Raw genomic sequence first — 13,519 nt, 5'->3', positions numbered from 1 at the left:
TGGGATAGGGGGACGGAACTAGTTGATGTTCTTGGAGAGGCTGGCCCCTCTAGGTTTCAGGGCTTATCTGGCCTAGGAACCATCTGGAGGTTGTAGGTTTGTGGAAAGTAATCTTAGTGGGTGAAAATTTGTAGAATTTCAGATAGAGCCCTTCATGAGGGTTAACAGGAATGGTTTGGTTTGTGGTTTGGCAAGCTGTAGTAATTAGCAATATCTAGCTAAAGCTGGTGTAAGAATAACCTTCAGAATAGCCTTTCGATTCTATTTGAACGTCTCCGGCCACTGATACCTTATTTTCCTTCTTTGGTTAGGAAGGCATTGTTGATCCCAATGTGCCAGAGCCAGGTTCATCCCTGGGAGTCCTATGTCACATTGCCAGGGAGACTTTTGCCCCTGGGTGTCATGTCCCACATAGGAGAGCAGGTAATGGTTTTGCTTCAGAGTTGGGCTTAGAGAGAGAGTGGTTCCATCTGAGCAGAAAAACAGGTTTTCTGGAAGCAACTCTTAGGCATAACAATAGGTAGGCTTTGCTTTTCCACTATAAAAATAAGCTTCACAAGAGCAGGCCTCAAGATCAAGGGCTTGGCCTATTGACTTGGAAGTCCCTAATGTTTGAGACAGTATCAGGGGCTTCCCTGGTGGTAAAGCTTAATAGTTCCATATCTTTTGTCCCATCCCTCAAGGAACTTAGCCAATGCTTTTTATTTATCTGCCCAACATACTCTGGGGTGTATCCAGGCAATACATGAAGCTATACAGAATTGCAAGCCCTCATTCCATTCTGGGCCCCATGTATTTGTGTTGTTCAAATAAGCTATCCAAACAAGTTGAGTTAAATTATGTGCTACAGAAAATTTAGGTTTTGGACAACTTAAACCTCTCTTCCTTTGGTCTCATACCTCCGGTGAAGTTCTAAAATATCAACCATGTCATCCTTACCCCTGTATTCTAATTTACCTTAGTCGCGACCCAATGGGCTTCATTCTTATCTCTGAAGCCTGTTCTCTCTTTTCGTTTCCTTTATAGTTGTATATAGCAATGTTGACTTTCAGAGCTGCAGAGCTCCAACTCAATCTTACATGTCACACAGGTACCCAAATTTCCAGGGAGATATTAGGTTACACATATATAGCACAGCATCTCAAAGTCTAGAAATAATGTTTACAACTCTAGACTAAATGTGACTGTTATACAAGCTTACAATCCAGGCCCCCACTTTCTTATAAGTATTTTCTAAAAAAGACTGTGTAATATTTGTACTTTTGCTTCTGACTCACTTTGAGCCACATAATGTCCCCAAGATTCATTCACCTCATCACATGCTTCATGACTTCATTCCTTTCTGTAGTCACACAATATTCCATCATATGCATACAGCACAGTTTGCCATTCTACTTCTCGGTCAATGTATTCTTCAGCCACCTCAATGCATTGGGCATCATGTATAATGTCCAAAGTCAGCAATCCATGCCTCACATTATCCTCACTTAGTTGTACAATCATCAACACTCTCGATTTTAGATAACTTTCATTGCTCCAAAGAGAAAAATAACCAATAAACCCACCCTCACTAGATGGAAAATAAAAACCTCGCTTAAACTCTTGTCTTTCCCCTCTGCCCCAATTATTTACCCCGGCATTGCTTAGTACCATTGGTCTCTTCCTGTTAAACATAGACCATAGCATGGAATAGTAGTTTTCCCCCATATCCTTCTATTATTTACTCTTTATACAAGACTCATACCTCGATGTAGTTCATGCAAATATAAATAACTTATTTTTATTTGTAGTGTTAATTGGTGAGACACATGGCTCTTTACAATCCCTTTCAATCATGGTCTCCTTCAATATGGCAATATTACTTATAAATTCACTTCATTTTTATCCCTTTTCTTACAACCTTATTAGCTCACAGTTCACCCATCTCTAACTTCTGGGTATCTCTAGGTCCCATATATTCTCTATTATAAGCCTCCGAGTTTACCTTTACGAAGATCATAATGGTGACTTCATAGGGTTTCTATCCTTTCGTGTTTGGATTATTTCACTCAACATTATGTCTTCAAGGTTGATCCATGTTGTCATATGCTTCATGACCTCATGTTGTCCTACTGCTGCATAATATTCCATAGTATGTATATACCACATTTTGTTTATCCACTTGCCTGTTGATGGGCATTTGAATTGTTTCCAACTTTTGGCAATTATGAATAATGCTAGTATGAGCATCAGTGTGCAAATATCCATTTGAGTCACTGCTTTCAGCTCTTCTAGATATATACCGAGTAGTAGTATTGCTGGGTCACAGGGCAACTCAATATTTAGTTTTCTAAGTATGTGCCAAACTGTCTTCCATAGCAGCTATACAATTATGCATTATAATGAGCAGTTCATAGGTGCTCCAATTTCTTCACATCCCCTCCAACATCTGTGGTTTCCTGTTTGCTTATGAGTAGCTATTCTTATAGATGTGAGGTGATATCTCATTGTAGTCTTATCTGCATTTTCCTTATAGCTAATGAAAATGAGGATCACTTGATGTGCCTTTTAGTCATTTGTATTGGTTCTTCAAAAAATATATTTATTCATATCTTTAGCCCATTTAATAATTGAATTGTTTTTTTTGTTGTTGAGTTGTATAACTTCTTAATGGATACTGGATATCAACCCTGTCTGATATGTGATTTCTAAATATTTTCTCCCCATGAGTTGGCTGCCTCTTCACCTTTTTGATAAAGTCTTTTGAAGCACAGAAGCATTTGATTTTTTAAACACTTTATTATTGTGTAGTATAACATATGTACAAAGTAAAGTAATAAAAAAGCAATAGCTTTCAAAGCACTCTTCAACAAGTTGCTACAGGACAGATCTCAGTTTGTCATGGACTACCACACGATCCTCTCAGATTTTTCCTTCTAGGTGCCCCAGAATATAGGAGGCTAGAAGGCTTAAATATTTTTTGCCATCACAATTGACTTTCTTTCTTTCTTTTTTTGTTGTATAGTATAACATATATACAAAGCAAAGAAATAAAAAAGCAATAGTTTTCAAAGCACTCTTCCACAAGTAGTTACAGGACAGATCCCAGAGTCTGTCATGGGCTACCATATTATCATCTCAGATTGTTCCTTCTAACTGCTTCAGAATATAGGAGGCTAGAAGGTTTAAACAGTTTTTTCTCACCACAGTTCAACTTTTTTCTTTATTTTTTGTGAAAAATAGCATATATAAAAAAATGCAATAAATTTCAAAGCATAGCACCACAATTAGTTGTAGAATATATTTCAGAGTTTGAGATGGGTTACAATTCCACAACTTTAGGTTTTTATTTCTAGCTACTCTAAGATACTGGAAACTGAAAGAGATATCAATTTAATGATTCAGCAATCATATTCATTTGTTAAATCCTATCTTCTCTGTATAACTCTACTATCATCTTTGATCTTTCTATTCCTCTTTTTAGGGATGTTTGGGCTATGGCCATTCTAACTTTTTCATGTTGGAAGGGGTTGTCAATAATATGGGGTAAGGAGATGGAACTATCTGATGTTCTGGAGAGGTTGGGCCCTCTAGGTTTCAGGACTTATCTGGTCCAGGGACCCATCTGGAGGTTGTAGGTTTCTGGAAAGTAACACTAGTGCATGGAACCCTTATGGAGTCTTATATGTTGCCCTAGATGTTCTTTAGAATTGGCTGGAATGGTCCTAGTTGGGGTTTGGCAGGTTATGATAGGTAGCAATGTCTAACTGAAGCATGCTTAAGAGGAACTTTCAGAGTAGCCTCTCAGCTCTATTTGAACTTTCTCTGCCATTGATACTTTACTAATTGCACTTCTTTCCCCCCTTTTGGTCAGTATGGAATTGTTTATTCCATGGTACCAGGGCCAAATTCATCCCTGGGAGTCATCTCCCATGTAGAAGTATTTGATTTTTGGAGTTCCCATTGGCTTTTTTTCAATTTCATTGTTTGTGCTTTGTGTATAAAGTTTAGGAAACTATGTACCAGTACTAGGTCTTGAATATGTTTCCCTATATTTTCTTTTAAGAGGTGTATGGTACTCTTATATTTAACTCTTTGATCCACTTGAGTTAATTTCTGAATAGGATGTAAGGTAAGGGTACTCTTCCATTCTTTTGGCTATTGATTGCCAGTTTTCCCATGCCCATTTATTGAAAAGACTATTCTGTCCCAGTTCAGTGGATTTGGAGACCTTGTCAAGGGTCAGTTGGCCATAGATTTGGTGGTCTATTTCTGCACTCTCAATATCATTCCACCGGTCAGTACTTCTGTCTTTGTGCCAGTATACATGCTCTTTGACCACTGTGGCTTTATAATAAATTTTGAAGTCAGGAAGTGTTAATCCTTCCACTTTGTTCTTCTTTTTTTAGGATGCTTTATCTATTTGAGGTCTCTTTCCCTTCCAAATGAATTTGATAACTAGTTTTCCAGGTCTTAAAAATAGGTTATTGGAATTTTGAATGGTATTGAATTGAATATGTAGATCAATTTGGGTAGAACTGACATCTTAACTACATTTAGTCTTTCTATCCATGAGCAGGGATTGTCTTTCCATGTATTTAGATCTTTTTAAATTTCTTTTAGCAATGTTTCATAGTTTTCTGTGTGCAGGTCCTTTACATTCCTGCTTAAGTTTGTTCCTAGATACCTGATTATTCTAGTTGCTATTTTGAATAGAATTTTTTCCTTAACTGCTTTTTCATTTAGGTCATTGTTTATGTATAGAAACATTATTGATGTTTGCACATTAATCTTGTAAATCAACACTTTCCTTAATTTATTAGTTCAAGAAACTTTATCATAGATTTCTTAGGATCTTCCTAGTACAGTATCATGTCATCTGCCTGCATTTTCATGTTTTATGATATTCTCCTGGGTTCAAGGCATTTGATTATTGTAATAGGGTTATTATAAATAAGTTTATTTTCCCCCAGTCATCTAAGACTTTAAATTTGCTTGAGCTTGCATTGAAGATTTGCTTTTGCGTGTTATTCCTCAGTAATTCCTGCCAAACTAAGGCCCAGACCTTATTCAGGGGATGCAACACTACTTGAGGATCTGTACTCTGTTTCTTCACAGCAGATGGCATTCTTATGCCTATTCTTTCCCTCAGGCAAAACTCTCCTCAACTGTGGCAGCTGGTTAAGCTGGATGGAGAGCTGGTGCAATTCCAGCCACATCCACTGATCTCAGTGTATGCTGAAAACCGCCAGATCCAGGGCTGGGTAATGGGCAGTATGTACCTCAGTTGAGATTCTGTTTGTGGGCCTGATGGGTCTGGTGGCCCCCAGGCTCACACTTGTAATGACCCTGGGCTGTCAAACTTGGTATGTCAGCTGAACTTATCCACAGACAGCCCAGAAATGACTGCCAGCTCAGTGTGGTACAGGGTGGGGGTGTGGTGTGGTAGCACAGGGTTCAGGGCATGGTGCAAAGGAGGCTAAGGGGGTGAATGGCAGGGCATGGTGCAGGGGCACAGGGGTGGATGGTGTGGTCTGTGGGGTGTGGGTACTGGTTTTGGAGTTCCCCAAAGGAGTGCCAGGCTGCAGAACTGAGGGGGTTAATATTCCATGCTAACTGGGGGAACAGGCACTTTCCTGTATGTGGCCTTTTGTCCCTGGTGGAGTTCTGACAAAACCCAGTCATCCCATTCTCTGCATCCCCATTCTTTAGCTTTTTCATCCAGGATCTCCCTATATAGTGTAGGCTCTCCAGGTCACTTGCGCCCTGGACTTCATATCTGATTCTTAAATAAGCTCTTCATTATTCCTGCCATATGGACATCCAGCCTTCTTGTTACCCAGCAGTGGGTTATATGTGAATATCCTTATTACCATTCCCAAACACTGGGCTTTCTGTATAATATGGCCTATTACCTCTTTCATATGTTGTTTTCCGGTCTTCAGAGCTGATATCTCATCATAATGACCCTATTATCTTTAGTGTGTTCCACAATTTTGAAATTGCTTTCATTGCATTTCCTCGTTTGATTCTTACATTTCTTTGAAGAAGGGAGAACTGGTATTATCACCATATCATCAAAAGAACAGTGCTCAGATGTCTAGTCCTGAGTTGTGTTCATTACCTCATACCGTGAATTCTGAAGTCTTCTTAAATACTTCTGTATGGCTGTCTCAAGGACTTTTTCTGCCACTCAACTTATAATATTGCAGGTTCCTGAAGCAGAAATGTATCATGCCCAGCTTTCAAATTAAGGACCTACTCTTGAATGCTATTGTTTGGAATTGACTGAGAAAAAAAGAAGAAGAAACTCATTATATTATTGTGAAATCAGTCAAGTTTGCAGACTAAGCATTTTATTAGGGACACCAAAGTTTTGCTGCAGCAAAGGAAGCCAGAATGACAGTAACTTTGGAGTTTAAGGAATGACAAATGATTTTTATAGACATAAAAAAAAGAAGTTGGCTTGAATCCTATTGATTGGATGAGGGTTTGTCTGTCTTATAGGGGTGGGTTTAGAGCTATTATTTGATATGACCTTATTTTGTTTGGGGTTGTTTTATTTTGTTTGGGGTTAAAAGTAGTGAACTAGGAGCTTGATTGGTTATCTGGGTCAGCTGTCTTAGTGGGCTTTTTTTTGGGGGGGGGGGGGGCTCTGAGGGGTTTCCAAGGCTTTTCCCTATACGATTTTATCCCTATTGTGCTTCACTATCATTGTGAGAAAACCAATGGCATAAATTATTCCATTCAGAGCAAATTTAAAACCCTTAAGTAGCTAAGTCTTTTAAGGAGTTACTAAAGTTTATGCTTGAGGTCATATCAAATAATAGCCACTATCAATTTAGTGCCAACTATGAGGCTGTCACTAGGCCAACTTCTCTTCATGTATTATACCCCTTGAAGCTCATGAGACTACTGTGAAGTAGAGGTCATTGTTCCCACTTTATGGTTGAGAAAAGTAAGGCTAGAGAGGTTAAGCCCCTTGTTCAATGGTGAATAGCAGAGAACTTCAGGATCTTGGATTTAAATCTAGATTTTTTTTTTTCTACTTGAAATTCTGAGGTCTTTGATGTGCTGTTAGTATTTCTTAAAATGTGGTATCCAGAGTACCCACCTTAGATTTACCTTCAGTACCTATCAATAATTCAATTTTCTGGACCTTTCCCTAAGATGACCAAATAAGATTTCTGGAGATAAAGCCCAAGCATCTTCATTTGAAACATATTCTCCAGGTAAGTCTGCTATTCATCAAGATGTAAGAACTACTGCACTCTACTCATCCCCCATCTCAAACACTTTTATAAGAATGAAGGGAGGGTGTATAAAAGTGTTGGAATTCATTGCATGGGCCAAGTGCTGTCGTATGGTAACAATTGCAACCACTGTTTACTTGGGCTTACAGCCATTGAGGAGGTTGCTGTACTTGGCTGTTTTAACACTATGTGGATGGTCATGTTTTGGGCAGAATTTCAAAGTGGAAACTTTTTGCTTATTCTACCTACATGTCTAGAGGCAATGAGAATAGATGAAAATTTTAAATCTCAGAACTTTCTGTTTTATAGAAAGGCTGTAGAAATTTTTAAACACCATCTTTCCTTCCTGTTCCCAAGTCTTTGCAGGTATGTTATTACCAACCCCCTTGACTAGTCCTGCCACAAGGTTTTCTCCAAAAAATGAGGCAAAAAAAAAAAAAAAAAACCGAGCAAAGTTCACTTAGCCATTGAAGAGTGATTATTGAAGAAAGAGATGCAAAGAAATGCACAAAAGGAGGTGTTTATGGGGAAAGACATAGGAGGCTATGGTGGTTTTAGAATTTATACAGGAGCCCAATATCAGAAATGAGGCACCATATTGATTGAAATACCAGTGTGTTTGCACATTAATATCTCACTTTCCTGCCTGACTCATATGCAGGTCTTGCTTCTCTAGCTATTCTTTCTGCCATATTTCTTTGTAAGTCCCCCAGGGTCTAGTTAAGGGAATTGTGCCTAATAGATTGCTTTGTTAATGATGATTATGAAAATCCAGTTGTAATTTGGGAAAAGGGTACTTTGAAGGGTCTTGGTTTTCCAAAGTTGACTTGAAAGTGGTTTATTACTCTTCTAAATTATAAGATCCTTCATAACTTTTGTAAAATAAGCAAAATGTTAGTAGAAGTTTTTTTTTCAATTTTTCACTTGACCAAAGTTTATTATATATGAATGACCAAAGTCTATATATATATGAGATGGCCATAGTCTTCTTGTTTTCACTGATGTGAAAGCATAGCTCACAAATACCAGAGTTAAAACAGTAATATAAAGACACTCCAAACTGAGTGCAATCTCCTCCTCAAGAAACCACCATGGGAAAAAATTCTTCAAAGAGGAATGGAAAGTACAAATTGTTGTTGTGATTGTCATGAACTATTGATACTCTTATGCCTAGTGTTGATTTAGCTTTGTTCCTTCTAAAATGCTGATGCCTTTTATAGCAAATTCATGATGGTAAATTGTAAAAGATTTCTTGCTTCTGAAAGTTTTGAGATTACGAATACAAAACCTGCTGGAGTGCCCAGATACTGTTTTTATTTCTTTTCTGTGTGGGTGGTCTGCTGTGATTCCCAAGACCACCCCTATTGTGGAGCTGGAACATTCTAAGTTCACTGGGGAATAAGGAGCTGTTGTTTTGCCTTTCAAAACAACAGCTGAGCTAGCCAAGCCCAGGTCAGAACACACACACACACACACACACACACACACACACACCCCACACCCCACCTGCATAAGTTTAGCTTCCAGCCTCAACTCCACCCACTCAATCCCTACATTTAGAAGAGCACCTCTTGCTTTTCCAACACTCACACTCTTACCTCTGGATCTCTAGAGATCTCAGAATGCAGATCTTGAGACTCTAGATACAGGTTTACAAAAACAGCCTCTATTACTGTATCGTATTCTCCCCAGTATTCTCAAACAATAGCTTGAGCATAATTTAAGGAAATTTGCATTTCTTCATATCTCTCTCATCTTGAAAATGGATCTGTCTCAGAATGAACTTCTGTCTTTCTGTCTTGGGGCTTCCTGTTCACATTAAAGACAATAAAACAATCCCAACAACCATAATGGTAAGCTTCTGTCAGACTGTGGTGTGTCAGGTGAATTCAGCAAATCAGAGGCAGCCTCGGACCTGTCCAATCTCTAGATTCTAATTTCCATATTTTCAGCTACAGTCTTGGCTCTTTGGAGAGAAGTGCTGCATGCACCTATAGTTACATATAGAACTTTTCAAATGTGTAACGTTTAAAAGCAATTATCTTGTAAATGTTCACAGTCCCCCAAAGGATATGCCAGTAGTTAGCCATATTTCAGTGAGGAACGACTAACCAATTATTGACCAGAGATACCTCTGCTCTGTTAGTTTTAATTGAAAAAAAGAAATGAAGTTCTATTTTCTCTTCCTTTGTTTGCCCCAGTGGACTTTTGTTTCATCAGAGCTGTTGATTTTTTTTTAATCTGGCATCTGCTGCTCAAACCATCCCCTCATGCTCAGACATGTTTACGAACTTTACTCAGAAAGTTCTGAAGTTACCTCCCTGGACCATTTTGTCAAAAGTTTTTCTTTGTAGTCAAACTTAATCAACTCACTATTCTTCTAGGAAGCCAGGATCTCCCTCAGACACAGTGTGCATGTCAGGGGGTAAAGGTGGTCAACCTTTGCTTTTCAAAAAAAGAGAGGTGGAACAACTAAAATGATTTTGAAAACTCAGTCTGGCCTGTGAAAACGTTTCACTATTCTACAGAGCATGCTTTGAAAACCAATGTATACAAAGTGAAATTAGATTGGCACTAACATAATGCCTATGTTAGTCATAATGCAAGGAAGCAAGAAAAGGTCATTAATGAATGTTATAAAATCCAGCGTATAAAAGCACACATTTTATTCCTTCCCCTAGAACACATAAAGGATGTAAAGCCTTAAAACGTCTTCTCCATGGTGGGATTTTCGTACAGAAGAAAGAGCACTGGATTAAAAAGTAAATTTATCACTTAACTAGCTGAATGATTTAAGGCATGTCCTTTCCTCTCTGGCTCTGTTCTTCATCTCTCAGGTCCAGGTTATTGTATATGCCCTGCCTACCTCATAGGTCGGTGAGATGACAAATGAAATAATAGCTGTGAAAAGTGCTTTGCAAATCATGGAGCAAAGTGCCACAGCATGGTATGCCTTATTCTCTTGCTGAGTTCCCAAGGTCTAAAAAGGGTACTCAAAGGAAGATAATTCAGTTAAACATGCTGAGAACTCAAGGAGGGTCCCTGGGGTGAAGGCTCCTGCTTACCAAGCCAAACCCATAAGAGTTAGACTGAGCACTGTGTCAGGGAGAGTCAGCATACCATGAAATTGAGAGATGCGATCATTAACTTGGCAGTTCTGTCCAGAACTTCATCTCTGCATTCATGGTTCCCTTTGAAGTCCATGACCTTCTATGTGTCACTGAGCTGCTGAATAACTGCTCTGAACTGAATCGCACATCCCAGCCCACCCTGCTGATGTAATCAGACAAGGCTCACCTCACACAGCCAAAGACTCTGATTAGCATTCGGCTCAGCAATTCAAGTGGAGCGATTGGGAGCTGGTAAAGCACACAAGGCATGCATTCAGGCATAAACCACATCAACCCTAGGAATAAGAACAAGTAGTCCATGGTTCATTTCTGTTCTACTAGGGTTGTACAAAAGTCTTAAAGACTCATTTTTTTTTAATGGAGAGGTCAATAAATACTTTACTAAAAACAATGAGAGGGTACTGTTTCATTTTATTACATGATTTTTAAAAATTCCAGCATTCCAGAGCAGAAAGGGGACTTGGAATTTTTTCCATTCCAATGTTCTCAGTTCATAAATGGAGGAACTAAGACCCTGAGAGGAACTAGTGACTCATCAGAGTTTACTCATGGGTTTAATATCAGAGCAAGTATTAGAACTCAGATCATTTATCTTCTGACCCAGTATTTTATTTATTGGCTGTCAAAAGAATAGAGAAAGTGCTAAAGGGATGCCAATAGAGGTAGAGGAGGTTAGACTTCATTTTTGTCAACATATTTTAAGGCCTCAACAACAACAAGGTGCCTAATTGTATGTCTGTGCACTGGGCACAGAAATTGAAGATTGCAGCAGCTAAAGGTACTTATGAAAAAATGTTTGAAATATACATAGCCAGGTGAATGCATATGTCAACAAATTTAAAATAAACTATTAAACAGCTTGATGTTTATGCATATATTTTCATTGTTGCCAAACCTGATGACTTAGTTTTTAATTTCCAAACATGAATAAATCTAACACAGTCTTTACAGTGCTACAGACATTCTGCATAAATTATGTAAAAACAGAATTCTTCATTGGAGTGACTAATCCCACCTCACATCTCTATAGCATTTAGAAAAAAATCTTTATTAGATAAAGCTTCTTTTTCTTTTTCGTTATTGTATGTCAAAAAAAACAGGTACAGAGAAATGGAATGACATTCATTTCCCTTATTTGAAAATTGTGTAACCTTGGGCAGATTACTGAATGAGTCTATGACTCAGTTTCTTCATCTGTAAAATGTGAATAATAGTACCAACTTCATGGGATGGTTGCGCTAAATGAAATAATACACATAAAGCATTTATCACGGTATTAACTGCTATTATCATCATTAGGAAAGTCTTACAGGTAAGAATTGTAAAGCTGAGTCAAGGTCCAGTGGTTTCTGATTTCATTTTCTCTGAGCTTCCATTCTTCCATTCTGCCCTTTATTTTTTTGTCCTGCTCAAAGGTTTTAATTATCAACATTTTCTGGGTATCCCTTTCTTCAAACAATTGCTTCTCAATTTGGGGCACCAATTCTTTCCCATTTCTCTTTTAATTTTAAACTATACTGTATTTTGAAAGGAATTTGAGATTTTTTAAATATCTAATTGATTAAATTTAGGTATTTTCAGTTTAAATGTTGCCCTAAAGCCAAAGAAAGTGTCCTTATAGAGACACAGAAGGAAGATTTGATAGAGAGAGGAGTAGGAGGTAATGTGCCCATGAAAACAGGGATTAGAGTGATGCAGCCACAAGCCAAGGAACACCTGGAACCACCAGAAATGGGAAGAGGCAAGAATTAGACTTGTCCCTAAAGACTTACCAACATAAGTCTTACCAACACCTTGAAAACACATTTCTGAACCACAGAATGTGAAAGAAGAGATTTCTGTTGTTTTAAGCCACCTAGCTCGTGGCAATTTCTACTGTCATAAAATCCTATGCATCCTGACTTGATTAGACTCCAGCCTACCTCTTCTGCCTCTCTTCCCCCCTCCTCCCATCTTGGTGCTTAGGTATTAGCCACATTGGCCTTCATTTGATCTCCCAAAGACACCAAGCTCATTTCCTTTCCTAGGTCCTTCCAGATTCTATTTTTTATTTCCTGGACTGTGCTTCTCCCCAAGGTTGCTGAATGATGACATGGGTAAAAGTACAGGTTCTGGAGCTAGGCTTCCTCGTTCAAATCCCAAATCACATCACATGAGCCATTTAATCTCTCTGTGCTTCACTTTCTTCATCAGTAATATGGTGCTAACAAATAATATCCTTCATAGGATGCAGTGAAGCGTAAATTAGTAAAAGGAGAGCGCTCAGAAGCTGCGCACACAGTAAGCAGTTAAGTGTCTTTAGATGTTTTCAATGTATTTTTAACTGACTCCCTCTTCAGGTCTCAATCCAAATATCAACACATAAAGAGCCCTAGCCACATCTAAAGAAGCTCCTCTCAGTCTTGATCACATCATTCTATTTTATTAAATAGCTTCTTTTTTTTTTTTTTCAGTAGCTCACACTTTCTTATTTATTTACTTATCTACAAGTTTATTGAATATCTTTCATTCAAATGTAAGCCCCATGAGGTCAGGGATTCCATTTTGATCACCACCTGAAATACTAAGTGTAAAATGTCCCAGCACTAATAAGAGTGCTTGGCACATGGTAGTACTCAATAAACAGTTGCTGGTATGTCCTCCACTCAGGGCTGACATAAAGGAGGTGCTTGGTAAAAATCTGCTCAAAAGAATGGAATTGGAATTTTTTATAATGTGCTTTCCCACCTCCAGAGGAAGCTACACCTTGAGAACTGTAGAACTATCTGTTCTTTTTCTTTTTTTACCCATTTTGTAAAACTTTTTTAGAGCAGTTTTGGTATAGAATTCCCGTATATGTCCCTCACACATAGCTTTCCCTATTCTTTTTTTTATCATCACAATTGATTTTTTCTTTTTTGTGAAAAATAACATATATACAGAAAAGCAGTAAATTTCAAAGTGTATCACAGCAATTAGTTGTAGAACAGATATCAGTTTGACATGGGTTACTATTCCACAATTTTAGGTTTTTACTTCTAGCTGTTCTAAGATACTGGGCTCTATAAGTAATAGCAATATAAGGATTCAGCACTCATACTCATTTGTTAAACCCTACCTTCTCTATAACTCCATTACTGTTGATCTTTCTCCCACAGTTTTCCTTATTCTTAATGT

Source organism: Tamandua tetradactyla, chromosome 10, assembly GCF_023851605.1.
Source record: "Tamandua tetradactyla isolate mTamTet1 chromosome 10, mTamTet1.pri, whole genome shotgun sequence".
Classification (NCBI taxonomy): Eukaryota; Metazoa; Chordata; class Mammalia; order Pilosa; family Myrmecophagidae; genus Tamandua; species Tamandua tetradactyla.
Note: the sequence above shows the minus strand (reverse complement) of the source record.